Here is an 11,251-nt window from a genome sequence, read left to right as displayed (position 1 = left end):
AGAAGCCCCAGTTTATGATATAAAATTGTAATTTTATTTTTTTATGGATGGCCTGGCTCTTAGACCAGCTACTTAAATCAAGTTCTGCGCTTAACTCACCTTTAAAATGGGGACAATAATAGTAGCTATCTAAAGGTGAAATTATTTTAGTTTGTCTTACAAAAAACGTCCCCTACCACTTTTTTGCATATCAAAACCTTATATTAAAATTCATGGAATCAGCATTTTTGAACAGAAATAGAACTTTGAGATTTTCGGTCTACTTCCCTTATTTTATATGAGGAAACTTGTGCAGAAAAGAGAAAGGAACTGTTCTTGGTCTTTGGAGCCTGACAGATTTGGATCAGATTTAAATCCTGGGGCAATAGTAATGTACTCAATAGTACAGCCTGTAAGAGTACCAGCCCTCCTGGAGTTAGACTTCATGGCTTGAATCTTAACTATATATACTTAATAATTTGCCAGCTGTGTGACCCTGAGAAATTACTAAGCCTTCCTGTGTTCCTTTTCATAGAGCGCATGTAAAAAAATGTATGTAAAGCACTAAACATGTCATTAATAGGTGATCACTAGTGGTTCTCAGTTCCCTCATTTCTAAAATGGAGACCCATGTTGCTGGGAATTTGGAAGGATTAGATATAAATAAACATTTAGTATGTCAGTAGCATTCCTTATATGTTAGGAGGCTGAGTTGTACATTTGTGTAGGCCCATTTTATTTAATCAGTCCACCTTAACTTTATTTATTGGAAGAGGTGAATGTGTAGGGTTCATTGTTATGGAACACCTGAAGAGAAGTGCGTAGAAGTTAGAGCCTAGGGTTTAATCCAGTCCTGAGACCAACTCTACCTCCAAATTTAAGTTACGTGAACTTAAACGTTTCCTTACTGTTCAAGCGAACTTGAATTAGGGGTCTCTGTTACTTGCTGTCAAAAACATCCTAATTTCCTCAGGAAGGTAAGTCTTCCTTGACCATATTATGTAGTGTGCCTCCTGATTACTCTGTTGTTATCCATTTATTTCCTTTACAATATATGCCACAATCTACAATTATTTACTTATTTCCTCTCTTTGAATTGTATGGCTCAGGAAGACAGTGACCTTGTATTTCTTTATGGTGCCTTATAGATGCTCAATAAATTTGTGAATGGTTGGATGATAAAAGCATATCATAACTTATTGGAGAAAAAAAGACATTTATCAGCTTTCCTCTTATATAGGGTTTCTCAGCCTTGGCACTGTTGATGTGTTAGGCCAGATAATTCTTTTGTGGGGCACTGTCCTGTGCATTGTAAAATGTTTAGCATCATCTCAGGCCTCTACCCACTAGGTGCCAATAGCAGAAAAGAAAAAGTCCTCTAATTGAGAACCACTGGTGTAGTATCTGTAAGATTTTATTTAAACTTAACTGGTCCCAAAAGGACATAATCTTAGGACATGTTTTTGAGATAAAATAGAATAATGTTTTGATTTCTGAACCACAGAGGCTGACGTGATGTAGCTATGAATGAATCAGAGACAACCCTAGCCTGTCTTCCATCCAGTTGGTGGGGAGGGGCAATATATGTCCCATTTAGCTACAGGACTTGTTTGCTGTTGTGAAGATGCACCCTGCCCATTCCAAGGAGTTAATTTTGACTGTGGTTGAGAAGTGTTTTTATGATTACAAATTATTTCCTTCAGACAAAAACCAATCACTTTTTTTTGCCTTAGTTTCCTTACTTAGGATCTAAGAATGTTTGCAGTTACTGAAAATTATTAAGTAATTCTTACATTTATGGTCACCTTAACAATTCTATTATAGTAGAAGAAATAAAGATATTTAACATTTGGATAATCAGGATCATTGTTGCCCTACATTATAATCTGACTTTTCACACTGAAAACAAAATTCATATGCCAGAAATAGATCCTTCTTGTCATTTTTTCTTTGTTTCATCAGCACATATGAGAAAAAGGACAAGGAGAGAAGAAAGTTAGTGTCCTGTGTTATCTCTATTTAGAAATATAATGAGGTAAATTGAAGTCCTTATACATAAAGACGAGTCATTTCAGTACAGACTACATATTTGAATTTGCCCTGTTGAAAGGAGGTGCTGTCACTTTATTGGGGGGTGAGGGAGAGGTGGGAACAACCAGCAAAGTGTTAGTTTATTTATTATGTCAGGTTCCGAAACCAGGCTACGTCTGAGTTCCAGAGATGTTAGCATCATTATGGATGCCATCCTTGGGTGACACATTCAGTTCTTGGAACCCAAATGAGTTAATGATTCTCAGAGGGGAGTGGGCAAGTGACACTGACCTTACCTTAGATGTGCCAAGTGGGATGAATTCCTCCTTCTAGAAAGTTGAGGGGAACTGGCTACTTGCTTGCAAGGTCAACTCTTGGCAAGGATGGATATAATCACAAAGGTCAGTTGTCCATTAACAGACAACTAGAGTGATGTGGAAGAGAAGTAGACATGAGAACTAAGAGTCATGCAAATTAAAGTTGCTTTATTTAATTCTCCAACATAAGGGAGAAAAAGCAAACAGGGTATTTCTTGCTGATTCTGAATGATGACTCACTCCACAATCATTGCTCATGCCTTTCAACTGCTTTGTGCATCCACAGATATAGGTGTGTTATGTTAGCATTGGAGAAGACATGCCCTCCAACCTCAGAGAGGAAAAAGCACAGTGACTGTGAAGAAGCTGATGTTGCTGACTAATAACCTTGAAACCAACTCTTCAAACTGTAAAATGTCAAGTCTGTTTTTCCTGAGGAAGTTTGTAAATGGGTATCTTTCATTAAAAAAAGGGAACATTCCACAAATATATTATTGTACTCTATGTTAGGCTTGCAAAGACTCTCTTCTGAGGATTTCACCATTTATCAACCCTTGCTATGGTTTCACAACAGTATAAATTTTTGTCCTTGATCTCTAAAGAGAGGGAACAGGGTCAGCCCAAGAGAAAAAGTCAGGAAAGCCTGTCTTGAGCTCCTGACCCTGTCTTTCTATGGCTGTCTCCAGCCTCATTCACTATCAAGTGTGTCTCCTAAATGTCCCAGAATGCAAATCCATTGCTCCCTGTGCCAAGGTGCTTAAGCAGTATATACATGTTCTGTCCCTACCTGACTTCTCTTTGGCCTTCCCAGGGCTGAGTGGCCTAAATCAGCCAGTGAGAGCCCAGCTATCTTACAGCATCTGCAAGGCTGTGAAAAAGTGCCTATCCCACCTAGAACAAACCATGACAGACTGTTTTCCCTGTGGTCCTGTACTGGTCTGGCCTGTTCTTCCAAAATGATGAGGACACTTCCTATGGAGGAGGGAGTATAGCCTAGGCTTACTACCCTTGGGAGCATTGAAGAAAGACCTTTTATGTTTCTTGAGAGTACACGAAACCTCACTCTTACTATTGTGACCTATGACATGTCCTTGATGGTGATCTTTGTCCTTTAATGGAATCACAATTCTTTCTGGGTCAGAGTAAAGTGTGTCTGTAAGGGGATGTGGGGTGCTTGGCAGGGATGGAGAAGGGAACTGCAGGATTGAGTTTGGACTGTTTACAAGGAGGGCTCCAAGGACTCGGGTGACATTCTTCAATAGCAGTGGGTTTCTGGTACATCCATCATGCTAAAATAAAGTCAATATGGCCAAATCTTTGTGCTTTTAAATACGCCCTTTCAGACTTCATAATGAAAATGGCCTATTCATGTTCAGCTTGAAATATTTTTCTAACTAGTCTATTGTGCACTTTGCTCAGAGTAGCCCTGCCTTCACCTATGGTGGATGAGAACAGCAGTCTGCCCTGGGGCTATGGTGATGGACCTGGCAAGGTTCAGGGCCAGCCAGCAGGCTGCAGGTTCTGAACTAGTCAGAATTACAGACAATATGCTGGACTCTGTGTCCTGCATCAGATGGACCTGGGTGTGACTCCTGGCATTGCAATTTCTCAGGCAATGACCTAACCTCTCTGGAACCTTACCTGTGGAATGTGAATAGAAATCCTACCACACTGTGGTGGTGTGGAGGCCAATGAATTAAATAGGATAACAAAGTGCCTGCCACAGAAAGGCAGTGTGGTAAATGGCAGTTGTGGTTATTACGGCCTTGATTGAGCTAGTTACCAAAGACACCACCAGTCACCTTCATTCCCTTGTAATCCTCTCCCAGTAAGACAACACAACCCTTGTTTACTTGTCCTCACCTTTCAGTGTGCTGCACATAATGCATGACTGCTTAATCAAGCGTTAACAGATTTCAAAAAATTAGACTGATATGTGTTAATATCTTTACAGATAATTCAAAACCAGAGAATCCAATTTTAGCAGGGAGGTTAAAATACCTTCCTTCTCTTGTGAGAGGCTTAAAAATATTCCACAGATTTTACATTGTCACTGTCCTGGGAAGATTGACTTGACTTTATTTTCTCTACCTTCACACAAGGTGATTTTATAACATTGTTTCTGCTCAGTGTATCACTACAGTCGTATCAGTACATTTTCTAAAGAAATAATATAGTACCACGTCAGCCACCTTTGTTCAGCAGTGGAAGTTTCCCAAGTCCAGGCATTCATCCATTCATCCCACAAGTATTTGTGGAATTCCTCCCATGGAGGGCCATTCTGTAAAAGTATTACAGGTGATTCAAAGGTTATTATTAACAAAAAAAATGTATGCCTACGTGCTGGGATGAGGGATACAGGGAGATGTACGTGCACAGAGAGGTACAGGTGAAGCCAAGAGCTTAGGGGTCAGAGAGAGCTGTTCTCACATCTAAGCTCTCACTGCAACAGTGTGACTCCGGGAAGTTGCTTATATTCTCTAAGCTGCAGCAATTTCACCTTCAGAATGTGAACCCACCATCATTCAGCCAACAGACATGGCCACTTTATGCTATGTACATCTCCAGGCTATTTACTAATGCTGTCTTACGAAATCCTCACCACAGTACTGTAAGACATCTGGGCAACAAATGCTATTTTCTCTCCTCCTGTCCTAATTTATATATTCATTTAATAAACTTTTGGCCATGCCCTGTGCTAGAAAGCACTTGGTTTAAAGAAATAGTTGAAGAGAATCAAGATGGCAGAGGAGTGAGTAGAAGTCACACTGACCTCCTCCCAGGACCAACCTGGAATTACAACTAAATTGTGGAGAAATCACCTGGAGCAAACAACTGAACAATGGCGAGAGAGGAGCCTTGTAACCTCGGAGACAGAAGAATCGGCTTTAGCACAATCTAACTGGTAAGGAGTGCGCTACAGACTTGAGAAGAGGGGCGGGGTGCCCACGGGCGGCAGCACCAGAAGGATATTGAAACAGCCAGTTGGATCCCCCAATAAGAGCGGGGTCTAAATCAAAAGTGGGGATTTCTAGCCCACAGCACCAGAGCCCAAAATGTACACAGAAAACAACCAGCTGTGAAAAGTGGCAGGGTTGCTCTCTGCCAGAGACAGGCAGCTGGAGATGCAAAGAATTGTTAAAGGGGCCAACGCATAAATTTTTATTTGTAACCACTTACCCTGGTCTCCGGAAAGGTGAGGGAGAGTGGGCTAGTGATGCCTGAGGAGAGACGGGAAGGAGGCTTTGGGGAGAGAACACAGAAAGTAGCCGGTGAGATCTAGGCGCTGACTCATCCCCCATGGCAGCAGCCATCTTGCTCAGGCGGAGACCACTTCCCCTGAGCGGCACCAGTGTCAAAGGACCCAATAGCCCCACCCTGTGCTGTCTAAGCTGCCTGCTGAGTGCAGAGTGGCAGCCACAGACAGTAGATCCCTGGCTAAAGGGGGCACAGAAATGTCTGGCAACACTTGAGGAGAGACTGGGGATGGAGGCTATGGGGAGAGAATGGAGAGAGTAGCTGGCGGGATCCCAGTGTGGACTCCGCCCCCATACACAGCAGCGTGAAAGGACCCAATAACCTTGCCCCCAGGAGGGACTCTGCCCCACCCTGAGCTGTCTAAGGTGAACTGCTGAGTGCAGAGTGAATAGATTAACAGCTGAAGGAGACAGCCACAAAGAGTAGATTACTGGAAGTCTCGAACAGACTGCCTAAGTTCAGACATGGTCAACATCTGACATCATCAGAGGCAGGTCCAGAAAGTAAAAACAGTGGTCTCCAACCAGAGAAGTTCACACCACAAAGTCAGGAAATCAAGACAGATCAATTTAAGAAGCAGAAGCAAAAGAGAAGAGTCTCACAAATAATGGGAAGACAAAGAAATACCCCCTGCCATTTGAAGGGAAAGGAGGAGTACCCAGAAAGAGAACTAAATGATATAGAGGCAAGTAAACTGTCAGGTATTGATTTCCAAACAACAGTTCTAAGGAAGCTCAATGAGCTCAGTGAGCTCAGAGAGAATTACCAAAAACTAAAGGGAAACTATGAAGAACTTACTGCAAACTATATGAACATGAAAAAGGACATAGAAACTATCAATAAGAGACAAGAGGAAATGAAGAATACAATTTCTGAATTGAACACAGTAGAAGGAATCCAAAGTAGGCTAGATGAAGCTGAGGTCCGAATCAGCAAGCTGGAGGACAAGGTAGGAAAAAAACTCCCAGAAAGAGCAAGAAAATGAAAAAAGACTCAAAAAGAATGAAGAGGCATTGAGGGAAATTCAGTACAACCTGAAACATAATAATATCTGTATAATAGGGATACCAGAAGGAGAAGAGGATGAGGAAGGGATAGAGAACCTGTTTGAGAAAGTAATGATGGAAAACTTCCCTAAGTGGAAGAGAGAAAAAGTCACACAAGTCCAGGAAATACAGAGGGTCCCATTCAAGAGGACCCCAATGAGGCCCACTCCAAGACACATCATCATTGAAATGGCAAATAGCAAAAACAAACAGAGAATCCTAAAGCAAGCAAGGGAGAAAGAGGTAGTAACATATAAGGGAGCCCCAATACAGGTAGCAACTGACTTCTCAACAGAAACCCTGAAAGCCAGAAGGGAATGGCAAGAAATATTCCAAGTCATGAAAAGCAAAGGCCTGCAACCAAGACTGCTCTATCCAGCAAGGCTCTCAATTAAAATAGAACGCGAAATAAGGAGTTTCCCAGACAAAAGAAGGCTGAAAGAATACACCTCCAACAAACCAGCACTGCAAAATATGCTAAAGGGACTGCTTTAAGATGAAGAAAAAGTTTCTATGAATACCCAGTTCCTTTCAGAGTTGCCAATACTTGATATTACCCATATTTTCAATACTCATTAATCTGATTGTGACAATGATGTTATTTTAATTGTTCCTTTACTATTTGTTGAAACTAAACCTGTTTTAGTATATTTCTTGCCTATTTCTATTATTTAAAAAGAAAGCTTTAAATGACTTTTTGGTATTCTTTATCCATTTATTGATTAAAGGTTTGTAGAACTTTTTTCCCTAAAAGAAAAAACAAAAAACAAAAACCTATTAACCATGTTTTAGATGTGCTGCAAATACTTTTCTATTCTATTCTTTGTCCTTTAACTTTTTTATATGTATATTACTATATAGTTAAATGTTTAATATAGTCATATTGTCAATATTTATAACTTCTGGGTTTGAATAGTTTACTTCAGGTCATGAAAAATATTAGTTCTATTTTCTTCTAAAACTCCTTAGATTCTACATACTGATTTTTAACTCACCTGAATATTTCTTGTATAATGTGTGAAATAGGGCTCTATATTTGTTTTATTTCAAGTAATAGTGGTCCATGCACCTTATTTGTTGAATAAGCCTTATCTTACCCATTGATTTGAAATATCAACTTAATCATATATTATATTGTTAGACAGATATATACATTTGTCTCTAGAATGTTTATTATATTTCATTGATCTACTTGATTATTTCTGTGCTGATGTCATGTTGGTTTAATTGCTGAGACTTTATAATGGTTTTAAATTTTTTAAATATTTTATAATTAATGTTGACATCTAAAAAATAAATAAAATCAATCTGTATTTAAGAAAGAAAGAGAGAGATGAAACTCCTACCTTTTGCGACAACATGAATGGAACTGGAGAATATTAAGCTAAGTGAAATAAGCCAGTTGGTGAAAGACAAATACCATATGATCTCACGTATAAATGGACTCTATTCAACAAAATAAACTAATGAACAAAATAAACCACAGGCACGGAAACATGGAGCAGAGTGAAAGTGACCAGAGGGGATGGGGAAAGAGGACAATGGTGGAAAGAAGGAGAAGGGACTAGACAAAGAACGTGTATGAATGGCCTATGGACATGGACAACAGGGTGGGAATTGACTGTGGGAGTTGGGGGTGGTGGTGGGATGGGTGGAGTTGGGGTAAAGGGGTTAAAATTGAGACAACTGAAATGGAATAAACATGATTTATTAAAAACAAAAGAGTAAATCCCCAACAGTAAAAAAAGAAAAGAAAAAGAAATAGTTGAAGACCACACCTCATGCTTTGCAATCTAATTGGGGACATCGATAAATACATAATGATCCCAGTGTAATCATCGTAAGATACAATGCTGTGCATAAAACATTACTGGAAACAGAAGAAGGACACATAGTGTAGCCTAGGCCAGGGTTGTGGGATTGGGGACAAGGTAATTGACACCTGAGCTGAGGTGTGGAGGCTGGAGGATGGGGACTTCACTTCCCTGCCAGAGGAGACCAACTGTGCCTGTGAGGGTGAGGAGCTTAGTGTTTCTGAAGAATAAGGGTCACAGTAAGGAATAAGCAACAGTTAGTAAAAACATAAGAACAACAGAGTGGCACTTACTAAGGATGTGTTTCCAGATTGTCTCTGAAAACTAAAAGGTTGGTAAGGGTTTTGGGGACCTTGTTGACTTGGCAATAGCAACGGCTTGCCAGGAAACTGATCATGGTAAAATCAATACAGCCAAATTATGTGTTTTCAAACGCGTCCTTACAAATGTCACTATTAAAATGCCTCTTGGCCTGACTTTTTTTTTCAGTTTTGTGCCTCATTCAGAGTAATACAAATGAGGCCAGTTCATGGGGCTAGTGGCCAGGGATTTTAAAAGCATGATGGACTCTGGGCTAGTTCACACAGTTGGTTGGCAAAATCTAATAATTCTAAAATGGTGCTTTATGTCCTGATTGCTTCTAGAGGAGGGTGGCCTGCTGACCCCCTCGTTCAGGCCATTCACTATACCACTGACCTAAAGCCAAAGGCCACCCCAAACAAGACCAGTGTGGGGATTTGGCTGGCTTACTGCAGACACCATCACCATAGCCAGGAGAGCAGGTGGACTATGAAAAAGAGATCTCTGCCGAAGAATTTGTGGGCTAAGAGTAAATAAAGCCAAGTGTGTCAGACAGTGCAGTCGTCAAAGTGTCAATAAATTGTAGATGAGAATGCTTATACAGAAAGCAGGAATCCTAGAAACTTGAATTTATTTTCTTTGCCACCCAGGGGAGCCAGAGACTCATGAAAATCTTATACAAAGCTGCCAAAGTGAGGAACTGGGTCACAGCAAAGTAGTATTTTAGTCTGGGCTTTTGCATTTGCAGGCAACAACAACAACAACAAAACAACCAACCAATAAAAACAAAAACCTGGACTTTATTGATTTACAGAACTTAGAGGCTCTGGATTGTCTCTGGTGCAAGCTTAGCCCCACCTAGGGGCTCTTTGGGCCCATCAGGTCTTGCTGTCTTTCTCTGTCCACCTCTCATCTAGGCTCTGCTCTGTGTTTGCTTTCCTTCTGTCATGGGCCTTCCTGACAGGGGCTGGGGGGTTGAAGAGAGAATGATGTTAAGCCCTGCATCTGCTGAGGGACACAGCATTTACCATTGGGAAGAGGTGAGCCACTGGTCATGACACATGTTCCAGAAAACCTCTCAAGGTCCCTCTGGGATAGGTACCTTCTATTTCATTTTCACTTTACAAATGAGAGTGAGGCTTGGCTGGATTAGGTAATTTCCTAAAGGACACTGGTAAGTGGTCAGCCAGGCATTAAATACTGAAGTCCTCACTTGATCAAAAGGGAGAGTCTGTGGAAGGGAAGGGCATGACAGGCATGGGCACTGGCCTGCAGGCTGGGAGTGAGAGAGATAGTGGGTGTGGGCGCAGGCAACGTGAGGAGACAGATAAAGTGCTTTTAACTAGCTCCTTTCCTGTCTTCAAGCACAGCCTAAGCCACAGATCCCTAATCAGTAAATCTCAAAGAACAGAACAGGATTTTTGTTCCTTTAAGAGGCACAGATTAGTGTCTGGAAAGGTCTCATGAGCATAGGCAGGGACAGTCCTGTCTGATCTCACACACAGCAAATCCTAATCCTCGCTGAGGGAAGGGGCACAGAAGGTCTGTACGCTGCTCTTGGGGTGAGGCAGTTCTAAGAGGCTCCCCTATGTCTGGGGGCCTTCAGCCTTCCTATACTATATTTCTCTGTTAGTTAGGTGAGCCAAAGCTGTTAGATCTTTTGAAAGGAGCTGCCATGAGTCCAGCAGGGATGGGAACAGTTCGTAGAGATGAATCTGGAAGACCATGGGGCAGAGGATGGGCTGCCTGGAAGGACTGTGGGTCATCTGCATTTAGAGTGACTGTAAACTGTGAGCTAGACATCTCCAAAAAGCAAGGGCTTGTAACAAAAGTTGAGGGTCTAGTTTCTCGCCGAATTGAAGAGGATGTTCAATGTTACACTGGGTAACAAGAGGTGAGGTAACATCCAGAACACATACGACAGACAGATATAAGCTGAAGTGGGAGAAAGCCAGGCCTTTCTCTTGAAAATTAAATCAACCTGTGACGTCACTAGTACTTGTGGGACCACAGCCCAAAGACAGCAGTGATGGATTTTATGCTATTTGCATTTCATAGCTCTCTTTTGATTTTACCTAAGAATTTAAAAATACTGTGCTCTGTTTTAGTTATGCTAGAGATAAAGGAAGGAAGAGAAGGAGGGAGGGAGGACGAAAAAGGATACACAAAAAAGAGATTTTTGTGAGCTGGATTAGGGTTGACAGTATCTGGATGGCACCTGCATCCCCAGGTCCTGCCTTGCCACAGTCACCTCCTTGAGAATCTACAGAGAAAAATGTTGGCTAAGACACCCCCATTACTATGAGGCTTTTCTTCAAATGCCAGTGAGAAGCCCGTTGGTGGAAGAGGAGATCCTTTTACTTAGGCTAGTGGCCAACCTGAGGGGCCCCTGGGCTTTTTCCTCTTGGACCCACAGACATTCACCATGTTGGCATTCATTCATTCAACAAACATTCATTGAGTGTCTCCTGACATGCCATAAACAACACACAAAAGTCCTTGCCCA

The sequence above is a fragment of the Pteronotus mesoamericanus genome, unplaced genomic scaffold, assembly GCF_021234165.1.
Source record: "Pteronotus mesoamericanus isolate MK-2021 breed Mesoamerican mustached bat unplaced genomic scaffold, CSHL_Meso_final contig_41, whole genome shotgun sequence".
Classification (NCBI taxonomy): Eukaryota; Metazoa; Chordata; class Mammalia; order Chiroptera; family Mormoopidae; genus Pteronotus; species Pteronotus mesoamericanus.
This window is presented reverse-complemented; position numbering follows the sequence as displayed.